The sequence below is a fragment of the Pseudorasbora parva genome, chromosome 3 (genome assembly GCF_024679245.1).
Source record: "Pseudorasbora parva isolate DD20220531a chromosome 3, ASM2467924v1, whole genome shotgun sequence".
Taxonomy (NCBI): Eukaryota; Metazoa; Chordata; class Actinopteri; order Cypriniformes; family Gobionidae; genus Pseudorasbora; species Pseudorasbora parva.
In genome coordinates this window covers 36,063,016-36,084,244 of record NC_090174.1, presented here as the reverse complement: position 1 = coordinate 36,084,244, position 21,229 = coordinate 36,063,016, and the positions used below count along the sequence as shown (strand labels likewise).

The 21,229-nt window shown below is 38.1% G+C and overlaps 2 long non-coding RNA genes across 9 annotated transcripts; both read right to left on the bottom strand.

The window, feature by feature from the left end:
* Positions 1-8,618: 8,618 nt before the first annotated feature.
* Positions 8,619-11,682, bottom strand: LOC137071923 (uncharacterized). Of its 2 annotated transcripts, none has more exons than XR_010904550.1 (6): positions 11,573-11,682; positions 11,111-11,194; positions 10,016-10,097; positions 9,820-9,895; positions 9,589-9,658; positions 8,619-9,023 (listed from the first exon to the last, which is right to left on the bottom strand). It is a non-coding gene; the product is annotated as an uncharacterized lncRNA (long non-coding RNA). The 2 variants fall into 2 exon arrangements; XR_010904551.1 differs by having other exon boundaries at positions 9,589-9,655.
* A 3,331-nt stretch (positions 11,683-15,013) lies between these two features.
* Positions 15,014-20,788, bottom strand: LOC137071009 (uncharacterized). Of its 7 annotated transcripts, XR_010904372.1 has the most exons (7): positions 20,445-20,459; positions 20,093-20,126; positions 19,944-20,006; positions 19,591-19,614; positions 19,344-19,408; positions 18,853-18,934; positions 15,014-15,297 (listed from the first exon to the last, which is right to left on the bottom strand). It is a non-coding gene; the product is annotated as an uncharacterized lncRNA (long non-coding RNA). The 7 variants fall into 7 exon arrangements; XR_010904371.1 differs by lacking the exon at positions 20,093-20,126 and having other exon boundaries at positions 20,445-20,788; XR_010904375.1 differs by lacking the exons at positions 19,591-19,614; positions 20,093-20,126.
* Positions 20,789-21,229: the final 441 nt, after the last annotated feature.

Sequence of the window (21,229 nt, the reverse complement as noted above, 5' to 3'; positions counted from 1 at the left end):
ATGACCAACTCTGGTCTCCCCGTGTAAGTGTCGGGGAGAAATGGTGGACACGAACTCGGCCCAGCAGTTTTCCCTGAATGGTGGTGATTCTGAGGTCGACGGGACAACGTTGACGTTGGGCGGTTAGCTTTTCGAACGAATTACAAACGAATACTGGCATCTTGGTAAGGTTTGCCGTTAAAGGAGGTAACTGTGCTTTCCATACAAAACCCACACAAAACCATTCAGTAGCGCAGAAATGTTTTGTCAACACTGGTCTGTGATTTATCAATAAAATAGCTTAGAAACTGAAATGTTCTAGCATATATTTCTTGATAACTTAAACCACAGCTTCACTATTAGTAGAGGCGCTGTCAGGTAGAATGAATTCACACGCAATCACTCACTAATGCATTCATATACATGTAATCTTTATTGTGCCACTTTATCTGTATCTTATTCAGAATGAGCAGAAATCTGTGAGAAATATAACAACCATAAGACAAAAGAACTGATACAAAAGCTGTCATGTAGGACAAATAAATTATAACCTTACGGGCAGTGCTGCTGTCCTGTGCACAAGAAGACCCGTGTTCGCGTCTCAGCTCCAGGTTCAGGTTTATTTTGTTTAATTAATGACATCATCAGCGACTAGTCGACGTCGACTTTCATTACATAAATGTCGACTTTAAAAAAATGGAAGTCGTTCAACCCCTACTCCACACACACAACTTTAAATCAGCCACATCCTCAGCCAAACATTTTCTCTCCTCCTTCTCTTTACTCACTGAGGCTGAAGTATATAAACTTCTCCACTCCAGCCATCCCACTACCGGCTTTTACGATCCCATCCCCTTACATCTTCTACAAGCCATCTACACTGTTACCAGCACTCACACACATCATCAACACATCTCTCTTCACCGGCATCTTCCCTACCATATTCAAGCAGGCTCGGGTAACCCCACTGCTTAAAAAACCCACATTAGACATCTACATCAATTGTAGAGAACTACAGACCCGTTTCTCTCCTACCATTCATAGCGAAAACACTCGAAAGAGCTGTTTTCAACCAGGTCTCATCTTTCCTCTCACAGACTAATCAACTGGACGTAAACCAGTCAGGTTTCAAAAAGGGCAACTCAACTGAGACAGCATTATCGTCAGTTACTGAAGCCCTGCGGCTGGCTAAATCTGCATCCAAATCATCAGTCCTCATCCTCCTTGATCTATCTGCTGCCTTTGACACTGTGAATCATCAGATTCTTATGTCCACCCTCTCATCACTGGGCATCACAGGGACTCCACTCCACTGGTTTGAGTCCTATCTCACAGGTACCTACCACAAGCTCAGCACCTGCATACTTCGACTCACTCCTACGTGTCTACACACCCACCAGAACCTTGCCTACACCCCCACCTTGTGGTACCATCACAGAGATGTATGAAATCCCTCTCCAGGACTTTTTCTTTCATTGTTCCTGGTTGGTGGAACGATCTTCCGTCCTCCATACGCACAACAGAATCACTCGCTTCATTCAAAAGACAGGTAAAAACTCATCTCTTCCATGAGCACTTAATCTTATCATAAAAAACCCTCTTCCTCCTCTATTTCTCTTTTCTTCTTCCCTTTTCTGGTTTTTGCTACTCTGAGTAGTATACAAATCTTGGTATTTAGGGCACGTTTTGCGTTTTCTTTGCCTGTTCTTGACGGATCGCTTCCTGAACTCCTAGTTGTATGAAAGGATATGGATAAAAGCGTCTGCTAAATGCATAAATGTAAAATGTAAATGTAAACTGGATGGTACTCACCGCAGGCCGAGGAGGTCGCACGGGGCAGATCATCATGCCATGTCCATCTCCCCCACAATACAGGCACAGATGTAGTGAGATCTTGCGTTGGCGTTCGTGGTGGTTAGATGGTATGAGTCGATCTGCATGGGTTCAGGTGCTGGAGGTGCGACAGATGATTGAGCAGGCGGAGGATCGGCAGCGGGTGAGGAGAGGCCACAGGGAGATAACCGTTGAGACACACGGATGGTTTTCTGGATGAGGGCTTCCAAGTAGAGGCTAGATCGGGATCAAAAAAATCAAGCCTGACCCTACCCGAGCCCGTGCACATTGTGTACAAGCCCGGCCCGGCCCGACACATTAACTGTTAATTATGACCCAGAACCCAATTTAAACCCGACCATTTTTTAATAGCTACGTGGGCGTTCTGACCAGAACGAGTCTGTAATGAGCAAAGCGCAGCGAAACGGACTGGTAAGACTCATGTTAAAACTAGCATTGATAAACTTAAATGATTGTAAAGGCGCTATATAAATAAAGTTGACTTGACTCCGCTCAATAATCCGCAGGCGTGCGCTCATGAACCGCTCATCGGTAAACTGATGTTTGCTCAAATCCAGCTCAGACATTTATCTGTAGCTTACATTGTTGTAGCCATTAAACAATGTGTTGTTTCCTTCATATTTATGTTTAAATATTATTATGAAGTCGTGGGAGTGATCGCTTTCATTGCTCATGAGCTGGAGCACGTCTCATAAATAAACTAAACTCAGCAGCTACTTGCCTCACAGACATGAGAAATATGCGTATAGAAAGCTTGAAATGTCCACTTTTAAACAAAATGATTAGAAGATATTTAATTAAGCAAAGTGCAGTGTTCACGCGAGCAGCTCTTGACACAGAGCGTTTCTGTTTAGAATGCTGCGCTCCATCACTGCACGAGCACGGAAGACGGTGATGAGGGCCGATTCATTCCATCCGCTCATACAGGCCAGCGTGCGGAAACGCAGTGCATAGGAACTCGTTGACTCTCGTTTGCCTTGGCGAATAGAAAACAGTTGATGATGGACGGATAATTCGGCAGTTTGTTGACCAAATACCTCTTTTAGATGAGTGCAGAAGGCTGTGGTGGAGCCGATGACGGGGGCATTCATTTCCCATAACGACTGCGCCCCCTGAAGGGCTCGGCCTGAGAGTAATGAGATGATAAACGCCACCCGGCCTCTCTAGCTGTGGAACAGATGGGAATTCTGGGAATAATGGAGGACACCAGGTTGCCTGTTTATTGAAAAATACGTATTAAAGCCAAAATTATATCAATATTAGCTTCCCGCTCATAGGCAACCATAACATTCACTGCACTATTTAGATAATCAGCCTGACAATTCAGGAATTTCGTACAGGGTATTTTCAATGAATAACCCTAACCCTTCACTGTGCATAAAACATACTGTAGGCTTTAAAGGATTATGGCCTATATGTAAATATGCACTACTTTAACAACAAGTCAAGGCAATGTAGCTTCTGTGGAAAAAAAAAAAACTCATAGAAAACAATCACATCATATGTTTAAATTTTATGGTAGGGCTATACGCCCACCTCAAATAATCGCCAAGCTTCCCAGAGTTTCCTAGTTTTTAACTATTACTTTAAGCATTTCTACTAGTGGCTGTGACTGTTAAGTAATAAGAGATAAACCACTGATCTATTATACAGATAAACAAAAGGCTATAAAACCTCGAAAGCGACTTTGGATAAACTCATAAGATCTGTCACCAATTAGTTGACCAAGGGCTCTAGTGCTATTTGCAAGGGCTGATAAAAATAGGCGAACAAATACAAGATTCCAGCAGGGAAGGAAAAGTTGGTTAAAAACGTTTTTTGCAAAAAAGAAAAGATGCCAAGGAATATGAATGAACTAGGTATCCGGATAACGTCCGGACTGATAAACCACGGTAAGAAATAACTATTTTGCATCAGCTTTGATCTCTGTGTTGTGAAATTGGTCATGGTTGTGGTTTATTCAAATTTCTGACGGTCATTGTATAGCTAAGTATAACAATGGAAATCTTGAGGCAGTGGAACTTTCTAAATAAGTATCGACAAGCGCATCAGTACTGTTCTTCATTTCAGCGGCAGCTTATGAAAACATTGGCTGCGTAGGTACTTATTTTAAATAAGTAATACAAATTACTGGTAAAAAGTACAGTGTGAATGAACGTACTACATGTTGTCATTTTAATGTGACCTAACAGCATCAGTTACTTGACTTCACTGCCATTCACAAATCTCTCCAGTGGTCTAATGGGTTAGTATATATATATATATATATATATATATATATATATATATATATATATATATATATATATATATATACACTATATATGTATATATAGTGTCCATATTATGCACACTTCAGAATTTCACCAGACGTAGTAGGTCATCAGTGTACTTTCTGCCTACTCTTTTATGATTACTGTAAATTCAGACATACTCTTCTTGCCACATACTGTTTTTCACTTACTATATAGGGAAGTGTGCAATTTCGGATGCAGCCAGACTGTTTTGTCCTTTGCTTTAACACTGTAAAACAAATTTTTATATACAGGAGCAATGTAATAGTGGTCTCCCCTTTGTCTTCTGAAGCCATGTGGTTTTCCATTTTCCATCTTTCCCTATATCTGTCTTTAACTTTTATTGTCTGTCTTTAACGATCTCTCTCTTTGTATCCATCTAACTAACTGTCTAACAGATGTACATAAATGACTGGTTTGCTCACTGCGCTCTAAACTGCCAGGAGACGGTGAAGTGTTCGGGCACCAGAAGTCTTCGGGCAGCCAACTTACTATCCCCTACCGGCATTATTGACTTACAGCCAAAACATTGACCTAAAATCAGTTTTACGATATATTTATGTAAATTATTTGTTACTTGTTTAACAATTGCAATGCTTATGGTCTAATCTGGGTGTGGTATTCTGCACACATCCAATTGGTTGTGTGAACAGTGTACAGTTAACCAACCTAACACAAAAAAAATATTTCTTTAAGTAATTATGGTGGAAATATTAAAGGTGCCTTAGGTAGTATTTTTTGCAGTAAACTATGCAAAATCCACAAGGCCAGTGTTATATATTTTGTTCAGTTGAGTTCTTACAATATCCCAAATGTTTCCAACTATTTGTAAATTATAAGAAAATTGCTATTTTAACTAAGGAACCGGGACATCTGAGCATAGCGTCTGAGGGAGTCGCCTTTCAATTGCGTCATATCTGCGTTACCCTCAGTTTGCGTTTTATTTCGCAGAAACACTTTACTCTTAACAGTGTGAACAAGTGTCACAGCAGCCGCTGAGGGAACACACAGAGTAACGTCATAACATAACAATGCATAATGTAACATAGGAACATGCAGCTGGATGATTGGAATGGGGGAACTAGGATGTGACTGCACTTGTCTGATCAGCTGCTGTTTTGTTATTTCCTTTGGTTATATTAATTTGTTGCATCCATCTGATCCATGCTTACATTACACTTCCATGCACGCTTTCACTACTGGCTTACACAAATACTGATTGCTGATTGTTATTTAATTTGTTCTTCAGATCAACAGAGCTGCGTTACCTCATTCTCATGACCGGAAAAGAGGAAAAAGCACCCGTGACTGTGTCCCGTCCCGTCATAACAAAAGTCCCGCTGCTTGCGAGCCATGTGTTGCTTAACAATCGCTGCAGCGGCCTTGCTCAGCTCCCACAAAACTCGGCCGTGCTCTGCTACATACTACAGTAACGTTAATAATCGTTGAACCGTTGAATCGTTGATCCATGAACATGATTTCTATCCCGATTCTTTTCCACTGGCTGTGAGGTTGGCAACCTCAAACTACGCCTTTGTTTTAAACAGGTGCCCTCTAGTGGACGGAAAAATTACATAGTGCAACTTTAAACATGAAAATATTTGTGTTAGTTGCAGAAATTGATTCAAATAGCCTTTACAATAAATATTAATATTGCTACTATATTGTACTATATTTAATTAAAATTCACATTCAAAGTTTACATGTATCGTCTTGGAAATAAAGCAGTTGGCGTTATTTGTCTGAATATGGCATGATGCTTATTTTCTTCAAATAAATTGAGTGAATGTAGTTTAACATTGACACCCCCCAGAGATTGCCTGTTTGCTCATGCTAATGTTTTGTGCAGTTCCATCTACCCGTCTTATTGTGAACATTCCCTCTCTCGTTTCCTTAAGTCTTATACTTTGAGTTTTCTCTCTCACTTCTGAAAAAAGACAAACAGAATGAAATAAAGAGAAGACAGGGAAATAAAAGGAGAGGAGCAGATCAAACAAGTGTGTGTTCACTGCTGCTGTATCGCAGATTTCTTTTCCCTTCAGAGACTTTGCAGCCCAACAGCTCTCTGTCCTCCGATTTCATTGCGCTCAGTCTCTCTCACACATTCTCACTCGCTTTACCTTCTTATCATGTTAAATATTTATCCAGTACTAAAATCTCCAGTGTGCGTGCACACACACACACACACACACACACACACACACACACACACACACACACACACACACACACAATGTACAGGTCCTTCTCAAAAAATGAGCATAAGTGATAAAAGTTCATTATTTTCCATAATGTAATGATAAAAATTAAACTTTCATATATTTTAGATTCATTGCACACCAACTGAAATATGTCAGGTCTTTTATTGTTTTAATCCTGATGATTTTGGCATACAGCTCATGAAAACCCAAAATTCCTATCTCAAAAAATTAGAATAACATGAAAAGGTTCTCTAAACGAGCTATTAACCTAATCATCTGAATCAATTAATTAAATCTAAACACCTGCAAAAGATTCCTGAGGCTTTTAAAACTCCCAGCCTGGTTCATTACTCAAAACCGCAATCATGGGTAAGACTGCCGATCTGACTGCTGTCCAGAAGGCCATCATTGACACCCTCAAGCGAGAGGGTAAGACACAGAAAGAAATTTCTGAACGAATAGGCTGTTCCCAGAGTGCTGTATCAAGGCACCTCAGTGGGAAGTCTGTGGGAAGGAAAAAGTGTGGCAAAAAACGCTGCACAACGAGAAGAGGTGACCGGACCCTGAGGAAGATTGTGGAGAAGGACCGATTCCAGACCTTGGGGGACCTGTGGAAGCAGTGGACTGAGTGTGCAGGAAATGGGCTACAGGTGCCGCATTGCCCAGGTCAAGCCACTTTTGGGATACAGAGAAGCAGCACTGGAATGTTACTCAGTGGTCCAAAGTACTTTTTTCGGATGAAAGCTAATTTTGCATGTCATTCGGAAATCAAGGTGCCAGAGTCTGGAGGAAGACTGAGGATAAGGAAATGCCAAAATGCCTGAAGTCCCGTGTCAAGTACCCACATTCAGTGATGGTCTGGGGTGCCATGTCAGCTGCTGGTGTTGGTCCACTGTGTTTTATCAAGGGCAGGGTCAATGCAGCTAGCTATCAGGAGATTGTGGAGCACTTCACGCTTCCATCTGCTGAAAAGCTTTATGGATATATGGAGATTTCGTTTTTCAGCACGACCTGGCACCTGCTCACAGTGCCAAAACCACTGGTAAATGGTTTACTGACCATGGTATCACTATGCTCAATTGGCCTGCCAACTCTCCTGACCTGAACCCCATAGAGAATCTGTGGGATATTGTGAAGAGAAAGTTGAGAGACGCAAGACCCAACACTCTGGATGAGCTTAAGGCCGCTATTGAAGCATCCTGGGCCTCCATAACACCTCAGCAGTGCCACGGGCTGATCGCTTCCATGCCACACCGCACTGAAGCAGTCATTTCTGCAAAAGGATTCCCCACCAAGTATTGAGTGCATAACAACATAATTATTTGAAGGTTGACTTTTTTTGTATTAAAAACATTTTTCTTTTATTGGTCGGATGAAATGTGCTAATTTTTTGAGACAGGAATTTTGGGTTTTCATGAGCTGTATGCCAAAATCATCGGTATTAAAACAATACAAGACCTGAAATATTTCAGTTGGTGTGCAATTAATCTAAAATATATGAAAGTGTATCATTACATTATGGAAAATAATGAACTTTATCACAATATGCAAATTTTTTGAGAAGGACCTGTATGTATGCTTGCATACCATATTTGCCTTTAACCATTTAAGTTTACCAGCAGACCGGGACATGTTAACATAATGTGTGCATATTATTTCCTAAATGGCATCACACATGTACACTCTTTTTAGTTCTCTATTAAAACAACCTCACACACTCTCTCAGACACCAAATACACAGCAAAAACGTCAGTGTTATTTCAACTCCCATAGTGTTAAATTTAACACTTTTCCAGAGTTTATATAATTCTCACCAGTTTAGAGTTAAAATAACACTTTGGATAGTGTTAATATTTTAACTCCATAATAGTGTTAAAAATTTAACACCTAGAGTGTTGTTTCATAACACCATTAAGAGTATTTTTTACACTAAACATGTGTTGCTCCCTTACTCTTAAAGTGTTAATTTAAATCATTCAGTGTTATTTTATAACACTTTAAACAGTATTTTTAACTCTGAATCGTGTTACTCCCTTACTCTTAAAGTGTTAATTTAAATCATTCAGTGTTATTTTATGACACTTTAAAGTGTATTCATGACAGTTTTCTTACATGCAATGTTCTGAAAATGCTTTTTTACTACAGGAAAAAAGAAATAAACATATGAAAAATAACTTTTTTAATAGACAAAAATATCTAAGCACAACTGAACTCTGCACATTCACAGAGAAAATAATGGTACGACAAAAGTCTGTTCATTGTAAAGTTACAAAATAAAGAATGCAAAGAGTTGTTTTAACAAACTAGTTCTTTATTAACGAGCAAGACCCTTTACATCACGGAAGGTTAACTTTTAAAATAAATGAATAAGGCACAGTATAGGCATTTCTATCATCAGAATTATATTAAAGCTGCTTATCAAGCAGTGTGTAATACTTCAAGTCCTGCATGTCAGTGAATATATGTCCTGTATCAGTGAAGTTGGTTCAGTACCTTCAACTTTGCAACAGAACAGCAGTACTTGAGTCAACATAACATTCAGCAGATGAAAAACAGTAGCAGGGTATCTGTGGATCAGGTTGTGTCCAGTTGCTAACAGTACAGTTCAGTCCATAGTTGTTGTTTCACATGCAGAGCAGGGAAGGTTGTGCAGATCCAACTCTCTCGAAAAATCCTGGAATGCTGGTTCCCTAGCCTAGACAACACAAAACCAGACCAATTACAATTAATATTATTTGTATTTTATAAATACAGCAAGTTTATGGTGGAAAACTTGCTGTATTTAAAGGGTTAGTTCACCCAAAAATGAAATTTATGTCATTAACTCCTCTCCCTAATGTCGTTCCACACCCGTAAGACCTCCGTTCATCTTCAGAACACAGTTTAAGATATTTTATATTTAGTCCGACAACGTATCTAAGTGTATGCACACTATACTGTCCATGTCCAGAAAGGGAATAAAAACATCATCACAGTAGTCCATATGAGACATTGGTTAGTTGATTAGAATCTCTTGATTAAAATACATTTTGATCCAAAAATAACAAAAACTATGAATTTATTCAGCATTGTCTTCTCTTCCAAGTTTGTTTTCAAACCTCAAATAAAGATTCAAACGGTTATGAATCAGCGTATTGATTTATGATTCGGATTGTGTGTCAAACTGCTGAAATCACGTGACATTGACAACATGAGGGCGAGTAAATTATGACAGAATTTTAATTTTTGTGTGAACTATCCTTTTAAGAAATCTCACTTACTAGTCAGCTGATGGAATGATTTTTGTTCCCTTCTTCCTGACTTTGTGATAGGCAGAGATTTCCCAATCTGCTGAGTATAAAATCAAACAGAAAACATCTACCTGTCAAATCATGAAAACAATTTGTTTGACTTTTTTTGTATTTGTAATGTTAGCCAAATACCAACAAAGCTATGGTTATTTTTGATTTTTGTGCCCATGATTCTTTCATAAGTTATCTGTTAAATCTTACCATAACCAGGGAGGTTCTAGTCTGTAGTCTTCAAGCACCAACCCCGGGCCATACTTGATGCATTATAGAAACACTCCTAAAAACACAAATAGAAAAAACAATTACATTTAAACATGAAGGCATATCCAAACATTAACCAAAAGTTAAAATGATAAATACATTTTGCATAAATATTTAATATGAAAGAATTACTTACCCATTCTAAAAGTTTTAGTCCTCCAAATAAAGAAATTGATTGAGGAGTTGTTCTTCTGTTTTTCAGTCATATGGTACGTGTGCTGGCAAACAAGAAAAAAAGATCGTTTGAGGATAAAGAAATACTTTAAACAGTCTTAAAGAATACATTTTTCATTACTTTTAAACAGACCCCATTCATAATGAATCACTTATATTAAAATCCCTACCTATGTGCTTCAATCATTTCAGCAACAAGTAGGATAAAGGGTTAGTTCACCCAAAAATGAAAATTATCCTATGATTTACTCACCCTAAAGTCATCCTAGGTGTATATGACATTCTTCTTTCAGACAAATACAATAAGAGTTATATTAAAAACCGTCCTGGCTCTTCCAAGCTTTATAATGGCAGTGAATGGCTGTTTCTGTTTTGAATCCAAAAAAGTGCATCCATCCATCCATCATAAAAGTGCATCCATCCTTTAAAAAAGTGCATCTGTCAATCATAAAGTTATACATAAGTCTCTGGGGTTTAATAAAAGGCCTTCTAAAGCAATGGGATGCGTTTGTGTAAGAAATATTTCCATATTTTAAACTTTATAAACTAAAATAACATGCTTCCGACAGTACGGCCGTATGCAACGATTTACTTAAAGAGGAACCATTGACTCAAGCAATGTGGGTATCTTTTATGATGATAGATGCACTTTTATGGACTTTAAAGCATAAACAGACATTCACTGCCATTATAAAGCTTGGAAGAGACAGGACATTTTTAATATAACTGATTATATTAGTCTGAAATAAAGTCATATACACTTAAGATGACTTTTGGGGTGAGGAAATCATGGGCTAATTTTCATTTTAAAGTGAACTATCACTTTAAAGCATTAGTTCCCCCCAAATTTTAAATTCTGTCATCATTTACTTACTTTTTTCTATTCTTTCATGATAATTTTCTAACTACCATGCTGTCATAACTATAAAACCTGTCAATAAGATATTTGAATAGGTATGCGAAGAGGTCATATTTGTGCTTTATTATAAATAAATAGTTTTGGACCAATAATCTTCCAAGACAAGAACTACACCTGTTTTCTATACCATATACATACCTATTTTGCTGCAGAACAGAAAGAACTGTCATCTGTCAGCCTTGGTTTCATTCTAGAGGATTGTTAAAAATCATGTTGATGCAGCTGTTGAAGACAGACATCAGACAGGTCAAATTTTCTGTGCAAAACAAATGAGGTCAACATTTTCAGAAAAAAGGGTTCATGAAACAAACGTGTCTTTGAATCTGGATTACTACCCAATACAAATCAGACACAACGATTAAGTAGTGCAATAAGATTACAGTTTGGTGAATGAACAATTAATTAACGAAGGGAAGAGAAAGCGTTAACGTTAACGTTACTCCGTCTGATGCTGCTTCCTCAGGGAGAGGTCACTGCAGCTCGTCTGTATAAAACTCTTAAGCAGCCTTTCAATCAGCATAGCTACTGAATGTGTTTTTCAAGACACAACTACATAATTATACAGTAAAATACATATTTATATAGGCGTGGGACACTTACTTTCTCGGTGTTTTCTCTGTTCTCCGTTTCCCTGTTCCGGTGTTTTCCCTGTTCTCTGTGATGCGGTGAAAACTCCGCGTGCACCACGAGTGACGAGTCTAACGTTAACGTTAGTCTGAGAAAGTTTTAGGCGCGTTATTAAAGCGTCAAGTTATATATCGTTATAAAACAATATGTCATAAAAAACGTTGCAAATTAGGCTAAAAACACTTACTTTCGGTGTTTCCTATATGCAAGCAACCCTCCTCGTCGTCCGCTCCGTGTCACGAGTCAAAGTAGATGCCGCATGTGAGAAAAAGATGTCTCGTTTAAGCACGCAGAGCATTTAAATGTCGCTTTAAATCAATGTTATAAAATACATATTGTAAATGAGGTAAAACACTTACTCACTGCGTTTCCCTGTTAAAAAAGCAACCGCCTCAGGTGTGCTCGAATCACGCGTCAACGAAAATGCCTCTACAGGAGCTGTTTAGCGGTGCACAGCACATTAATAGTTATAAAACAATATGATGTAACAAAATGCATATGTAAATACGATGAAACCAGGATAAAACATGCAATATCAGCGTTATCCCTCGTTACACGGCGCGAGTCAAAGAAAATGGCGTCTGTGAGAAAAATTTAAGCTTGTTTCACCGAAATGCCCCGGATGTAATTTTACTCTCTCTCTCAGTGTTGATATTTAACTCTACTTATGTTCACCAGTCAGAGAGTGCGGTTTACACTAGTAGTGTTAATTCAACACCAGAAATGTAACACTTTACTCTAAAAGTCCTTAACACCAGGATTTCAACCTATTCCCAGATAGCACACATACGTCGGGCCGATGTCGGCGCGATGCACAAAGTTCCATCGGAAAGACATCGATCAGAGAGCGTTTGCTAATTGGGACAAAGTCGCCGAGACATCGGCATTTGATCGCGAATGCTGTCCGGCCGACGTGTGGACGATGCAAAACAGCAAATCCTGGCCACTATTCATGGGCTTTCTAGGACCTTTATTTGGGTCGAACCTTTCGGGTTACACCCAGATAGCACACTGGCATAGAATCAACGTTACACTCACGGCATTAAAGACCAACGTCAGACACTCCATTCAAAACATCAATCTACGCAGATGATTTACTTACCTAATGCTGAATGACGTTGATGTCAGTTGAGTGAAACACCATGTTGATTTCAGTTTGGTACAGTTAACGTTCACACATTTTCTGTTTTAAAAATAGCAAATACTTAATACTAACAAGATACATTAGCCTGTTTATGTAATAATCACACATAACATTCAGTTAACATTGTTTTAATATTTACAGAGCAGTTACAGATAGCCTACATGTTTAAAGCAAACAATCTATATAAATATTCAATATAATAGAAAAGGCATTTAATAGAAAAATATATATAATAGAAAAGGCATTTACATTCAAATATACAAAGAGGTAGGCTATACAGGTACATACATTAAAAGCAATATTTACTCAAGAACAACTGATCATGTACCAGACACATTATTTTTATTGGAGCACAAAAGGATATGTCAGTCAGAACATAATGAGACTCAAATCACAGGTTCTTTTCTAATGGTGACTGAGACTATGTGACTCTTTTTGTGTTACACAAAATAAATGCATATGGGTGAGTAGATGGTTTATAAAGAAAGCTTACCCTTGAAAATGTAGGGCAGAAGAATATTGCAGATGAATTGGTTTTCTTTTGCAACTATTGCAGCCTACTATCAGAAAGTGTAAACTCCTTGGTGAAAAAGGTGACAAAGATGTAACCCACATTTTCCATAGCATAGAGAAAATATTTTTAATTACTTTAAAAAATAAAATGCATATTATGAGCCAAAAAAGAGGTTTAAACCACACTGAAAAGTCATTATTAAATACCGATGAGAAGGATGCAATACTAGAGAAACTGGAAAATTAAAGTTTGACCATTGGACGAGAAATACTGATCGAGTCTGCAAAGTCCAGCCAATCTCTTGAATTAAATATCAATTGTTTATATATTGACTACAAACAGAATTAATAGTTGTTAATGAAATAGGTTTGGCATTGGTAAATTGAGACTGGAAAAAATATAACCATAACATCGACTCAAACTATGCATGTGCTGTATAATATCGAGTATTATTTTAGCAAAACTAAGCACTGCTGACAGTGGAGAAAATTTCAGTCAAGTCACTGAGAAAATGTATTAGGATTTGTAAACTTGTAGTTTTCTTTTCTCTCACAAACACAACAGTTACATTTGTACTAATCCTATTCTACAAATCACAAATTAATAAAATCGTGGGCTCATTTTTTCCATCAAGGGGGAAAAAAATCATACTCACGATCTCACATCATCTATCAAGTAAAATTTGTCCATGGCTTCACACTTTTGATACATGTGTGCACCAAACGCAGAATAAAGATACGGTCACACTACACTTTACATTACATTGACGAGAAACCTTTGTATTAAAGTCAAGTAGATATTTTTTTTATATTTTGAATATGCTGTTTTTAAATGTTGAATTCATGTTTATATAAAGACTCTGCAGAGCATGAAGTCATATCATGTTTTTTCATGTTTTTATCATTTGTTAATTTGTAGAATAGGACTTGTGCACCACCAGAAAATAATTTGAAAAGGTTTAACTGTTGTGTTCTTTGTGAGAAAGAAAAGTTTGCAACTTCTAAAAAAAACATTTTCTCTGACTTTAAGGGTGCTTTCACACCTGCCTCATTTAGCTCAGTTGAATCGTACTAGAGTTCATTTTCCTCTTTGGTGCGGTTCGTTTGGTCAGGTCTGAAAGCAGCAATCGCACTCGGGTGCGCACCAAAAGCGGACCAATCAAGCGTACCGAGACCTCCTTGAAGAGCTGGTCTCGGTGCGCTTTCAAACGAACTCTGGAGCGGTTCGTCTGTGGTGAGAACGTGATCCGGCCTCGAACAGAACCAACTGCAAAAGTACTGATAATATTTTGACTAAACCAGCTGCCACAGTTAGCTGCGCTGACATTATGTGCATGAAATTATTACCTGATAGATCGTTGGATATTTTCGGAATGAGCGTGTCAGAGTTAAGAATAATTAATGCACGCCTCCGATTGAAGTGACGAGTGATGTGCGCTCGCCGTCTGCAATACGTCGTTTTCAAGTCGCATCCGCGCTTCATTATAGAAAGGTATTGTTTGCATACTGTGGTTAATACACAATATGTAGTAGATTATGGCCAGGGACAAAACCTGCCCGCAGTCGTCTTTCTATAGTGTTATAGTTTGCTGGCTTTTCCTCTTCTGTTGAAATTTTCCCACAAAGTAAATTCTGACCAATCGAAAAGCAGTTTAGGTAATACACCATGGCCAATGAGTGATGTGGATGTTGTCACGTGTTTCAACTGGTTCGGACCAAAGCAATCAGTGTGGTGTGAAAAGGAACCAAAAAAGCTGTAAAATGCAACAATGTATTATTTAATTGTTTGGCCTTGGTTCGGACCAAATTAACTGAACAAGAGATGTGAAAGCACCCTAAGTGCACTGATGTGTGACTATTCTTTACAACTACAAATCCCACTGTCACAGGTGTTCAGTTTTTCTATAATAATACCCTCACAGAACAGGGTATTGATCAGCCATCCATGCAAAAGCAGAGGTCAGTGTGGTGGACTGTTGGTACATCTGTCCAGGCCAACATTTGATGTCTTCATGCCTTCAACTGGGGATTCCCAGAGAACCTTTAACAAAAAAAGTACAGTTCAAAATCCATTGTACATACTCATTACAAAGTATTGAATCTGGTTACACAAATTATCGTACAAGGTTCAATTTAACTTTAGCTCAATATACAATATTTGCAGCATAATATTGCACAAAAGGCACGGTTTTGTCTTGCACTCTGAATATTCCATTAATTTGGCAATTTGTGACAAGCCCAGTGACATTGTCACATTTTCTTCTCTATTTAATTTTTATACAAAATGAATGATTAATGTAAAATATAAATAATTACATAACTAAACTGGAAAAATATTAGGGATGTCACAATTCTCAATATAATATTGACCCATTCGGTACGACACCCTTGGATCAATAGGCGCTTGTGTATTGCATTAATTTCTGTGCATTTTATTTCTCTCTGAATTGGCTCTGTTTTGTGTGCCAATGAGTCTATGCTGATATGAGCAAAATATCCAATCACGATGCACTAAAGTTAGGGGGTGTTTAGCCACGGATGCAATGCTGGTGTCTTAGAGCGGTGAAGTGAGGCTGCAGTGCGCACCACCATCGTTTAAACCTGTGGTGTGGGTGGGGTGTGCGATATAAAGTTAAAGAGTTAGTTCACCCAAAATTAACCCAATAACCCAATAAATTCTGTCATAATTCCTCATGTGGTTGGACACCGGTCACACCTCCGTTCATCTTCACACACAGATGAAGATATTAGTGTTGAAATCCGATGATTTGATTTGATTTAATGGTTTATTTGAAAGGGGACAGTGCAATTTCATAAAACACATGAACAAACATGGTTAAAAAAGCCAGAATTAGCTAAAAGGCTATTTTTCATCTGTAGTCCCCTGGCCAAGATGTAAAAAAAGCAATTAAATACATATAAAAATATGTATCAGATTGCTCAGAAAGGCCTTCATTGACACCAATGTCATTTCCTCTCTCAAGACCCATAAAGGCACTAAAGACGGCGTTACAAAGCCCATCTCACTACAGTGGCTCTATAATCATTTTATGATAGTAAAGAAGTAAGTAAGGTAGTACTTTTTCAAAGTTCAGGAACTTTCGAGGGCGGGACTTGGGCGCTGAACATGCTGATTGGTTGAGCTCACGCAGCATTTTATTTCAACCGAGCGTTCGTCTCAGCCATCTTACGTGCAATGTCTGTAATAGCTAATAATAATATACATTGTCATTTTAAATCTAGCTTTACAAGCTTTCTGAATATGCTGCTGAATCTGCATATTAGTGCTCTTTTCTGTCATAACCAGCAAAAGCAGCACAGCTTGAATCTCTTCCATACTTGTTATTAATTTTTTTTCACCATGTAAACGACCTGACCGATTACTTTTAAGTGTGTGTCCTTACATGACGTGACAGCGCGCGCCGCGCTCATGTTGACAAGAGAGAATAGTTAATTTTTCTGAGGGGTAAACATTTTATTTCGTAAGTTATGAAGATAATGTTGGAGTAATGACAGCGTATATTGCCCCGGGCAGTTTTTACTTTAACTGCGCCTGACAGAAGATTTTTTTTCCTGAGATGATTATTACACTTTACAACAAATAAATAGCTATAAATAATACTGTATTAGTCCTGGTGGCCGTTAAGAGTTGCTATGGCTACAGTTAACACATTCAGCTGCTGGAGAAAACAGCGGTGACATTTTTGATGCGGCAGACAAACTGCATGTGACAAAATGATTGCGATTGAAAGTCATCACATGTAAACACCAGATCGGTTTAGATAACGTCTCATGTAGACAGTCCACTAAATCTTTTAATCGGTATACACAAAAATGATTTCTGTCTGACATTGATGGAGGAGCAGTCGCGCAGTAGGTTACATCACCAGACTAATTTGCCTAATCTTCTCGGAACTTTAGATCGCGGTCGAAACGCACACAGCTGCAGGTTTGGGGGGGGTCTTGATGAGTGTCTGCTTGGATACTCATCAAGATGGACATGTTGACATACTTCTTGTGCAAGTTTGTCCGTTTAAGCGCAAGACTTGTAAGAGAACTCAATATTTGCGCGCTGTGAGACGTGCGTGCTCTCGGATGATGCACAGAGACAGATCTTCTCAAAGCGCGCTAGAGTTCTCATTCGTGTCTTCTGGCTCTACACGCGGGTGATGAAGGTGAAAATGACTGTTTTTTCTTTTATTATCACTGTTGTTGTAGTGTATAACTGAGGAGCCAGTACGTGTATCCATCGACAGCATAATTTAATAAACAAAGCATAATTTTCAAGTTATAACCCATATTATATAGTTCGGCCATATTGTTTTGGTGATGAAAGTCTTTTGGCAGAAAGCCGAAAATTTGGTGCATCCCTGCTAAATAATGACTTCTATAGTGATGGGTGATTTTAAAACACTTCTTCCTGAAGCATCCGAGCATATCGATTCATGACCAAACTGCTGAAATCACGTGACTTTGACGATCCGAATCATGATTCGATACTGATTCATAACGGTTCGAAGCTTAAGGAAGCGGTGTTTTGAAAACAGCCATCACTATATAAGTCGTTATTTTGCTTTTTTTGGCGGACAAAAACTATTCTCATCGCTTCATAAAATTAGTGTAGAACCACTGTAGTGAGATTTTTCATTTTTGGGTGAACTAACCCATTAAATTCATATAACAAGATTATAACCGATAATTCCCTTAGATTTTGAAAAATGTAATTCAATTTTGTGGAAAAGTTTTCCTTAATTTAAGTGCGTTCAATAGCTTTGTTTTTTAGTGTATTTTCCAGACTAACAATGTAACATTAAATCTATCAAAATAATTTAAAGGGATAGTTCACCCAAAAATGAAAATGTGATGTTTATCTGCTGACCCGCAGGGCATCTGAGATGTAGGTGTGTTTGTTTTTTCAGTAGAACTCAGATGAAGATTTTTAACTTTGACATGCATTATACGAGCGATATTAATCCATATTAAACCCCAAACCCTGTGGCTCGTGGCGACACATCGAAACGATCGGTTTCTGTGATAAACACAACTGTATTTGTTATTTTTTTACCTCATATAAGACAAATCTCATTTAGGATGAGTAGGTCAAAATCCCGGCGCGAACGTAGATGCCTCATTCGACCGATCCATCGAGGCACTAATAAGGCATATATCTATGATCGCACCGGGTTTTGACCTTCTTAGATGGAACTAATGGCGTTGGGAATACTAGATGAGATTCGTCTGATATGAGGTAAAAAATAACACAAATACTGGTGTGCTTCTCACAGAAAGTGATCGTTTTGTGTTTTAAGACATCAATGTGTCGCCACGTGCCGCTGTGTTTAATATGGATTCCTAAGTCTTTGTGTTTTTTACTCTCATAGAAATACACCCCATTGACATGCATTATATGAGCAACAGCTGAGTTAAAAATCTTCATTTGTGTTCTACTGAAGAAATAAACACACCTACATCTCAGAAGCCCAGCAGATAAACAGCACAGTCTAATTTTTTGAGTGAACTATACCTTTAATACAGATTGAAGCCTGTTGTTTTCAGTCTTTTGATCTGGGATACTGGCAGCTATTGGGAAACTCACCATCTTCATGTACTAATTGTAGATGTCATCAAGGCCTTGTCCTGAAAAATCTCAGCACCAAACGCTGGGCTTTATATCTGATCTGGTAATAAGAGCACAGCAATAACTGTAAGAACTCTAATGATATCTTTACCCTCTGACACTGTATTGTGATATAATTCAAACATTTTAGAGGCTAATAGAGTGAGCAGTGAGTACGCTGAAAAATAACTTAAATGCCTAAAGTTGTTGACCGCCTGAACCACAGTGAGCATTTAAAGTATTTAAGTATTTAGTAAAAGTATTTAAGACCATAACATCCTGTTATCATAATAGTTAATCATAAATACAAACTATAACACATTACATTTGTCACCTTGTCTAATTTTGCTGATTATTTTACCCTAAAGGCTTTTCAGGCGGTCTTACTGTAACAACATGGAGTTAATGTTTTTAAAATGTACAGACCCCCAACTTTTGAACAGTAGTATAATTTTTGAGGTTTTGCTTACCAGTCATCTAGTTTTTAGCCTGAGATTTTCTTCAACAGGAGTGCAGGCCATCAGCATGGAAGAATCTAGGAACATAAACAGTTTATCACAGAGCCTATATAATGTCAGGCTTATTAGAAGGAAACAAGCTAGAGCAGAGGTGAAACGCAGATAAGAGAAAGTAGAATATGCAGAGTATACATACAATAATTTCTTAACATAATTTGTTTTAGGCTTACTTCATTTTACATTGCTCAGTGTTACTTACATGTGGTTGTCAGAACCTTGCAAACTGTAATAAAAAATAATTTTGCAAAAGAAAATAACATGCATGTGATGTAGGTAAAATATTTATTATGGTAACACTTTGGTATGGGAAACATTCACTTAACTTTTGCCTCAAATTCATAATTTACTGCTTAATAGATAGTAAGGTAGTTGTTGTAGCGTTTAAGTTTAGTTAGATACCAGGAAGAATTTAGGGATGTTGTAGTATAAGGTCATGCATTAATATGTGCTTAATAATACTAATAAACAGCAAATGTGCAAGCTAAGAATTGTTCACCTTACTAAAGTGTTACCTTTTGTAGAAAAAATACTAAAGATCTAATGAGATTTTACCCTTCTGTCAGCAGCCCATGGGAACATCCTTTTCCTCCGTTGTTGTATTATTTTTTTTTTTTACTGAAATCACAGGGGGGAAAAATGAACGTAATTGGTATTAAATAATTAAACATTAAATGTAATTTAGGTTGTTGTTGTTGTTTTACCGTGAAAGATCATTTCATTTGATTTTGGCGTCTCCTGTAATAACATTAACTTATAGTGAAGTTAGGTTAAATAAATTAGCTCACTTCCAATAACCCATTGACAGACTACTAAAAAAAAACTATCAAAGCCTCTCTTCTGCACATAAAGACTTGATTAAAAACTCACTTTCATTAGAGCTAAAGTATATTAGCAAACTGCTAATAAAAAACGGTTGAGATGCTAACGGACTTTTTCAAAGACACTGAACAATATTAATAAAGTAAATATTCGACAGAAGCGTGTCAATTACAGTAAGAAACGTGTACGGAACAGTTTTATATTATTTGTGTAATGTTTATGGACTAAACTTACCTGAAAGCAGCGAAAATAACAGGAGCGTGTCCGTTAACGTTACTGTGCTGTTGCTGGCTTGCTGCAAACTCCGGCCCGTTTCCATGGTAACTTCCAGTGTTTGACTGTTCAACGCACGCCCGTCAAAGTCACGCAGCAGCATTACGTAAATAAACACGTACATTACCAATTTAATGAACAGTCAGTTTATTTATCAGATGATGACAAATGTTCAGACAGTTTGGCAACTCAAAAAACTTTGGCACAAGAGTATGCACCATTTCTGACTAAAAACTGTGAGGAATTCTTGGAGTGAAAACTGCGATTACAAACTGCCTGTTTTTTTCTGATTTCCTCAAGTGAAAATTTACCTAAAACCCACAGATGGCGTCGCGTCGCTTCGTCTTTCTCTCGGGTTGGTGGCAAAGAGATGAACGGGCATCATGAGCAAACAACAGATAAACACAGCATCGGCCTCCAGTATATTGGGCCGACCCAAAGCCGACGAGCTGGAAATAAAGCGATATTCGCGTATGCCTGGCCGATACTTATTCGATGTTATGATTTGGAGGCCGACGTCCGCTCTGGGGCCGACGTCGGCCAGACGTATGTGTGCTATCTGGGTTTCAACACTGGAGATTTTGCTGTGTACACCTACATCAAAGCCTTCATTTCCCACATTTTCTATCAGGAGGGTGTCTTTGCTTTGTTGATGGGCAAAATGGGGGCAATGGAGCTGTGTGTCTCTGGTGGGTGTTTCTCCCCTGATGGACTTTCAGAATAATCTCTTTGTGGGGTTAAAATGC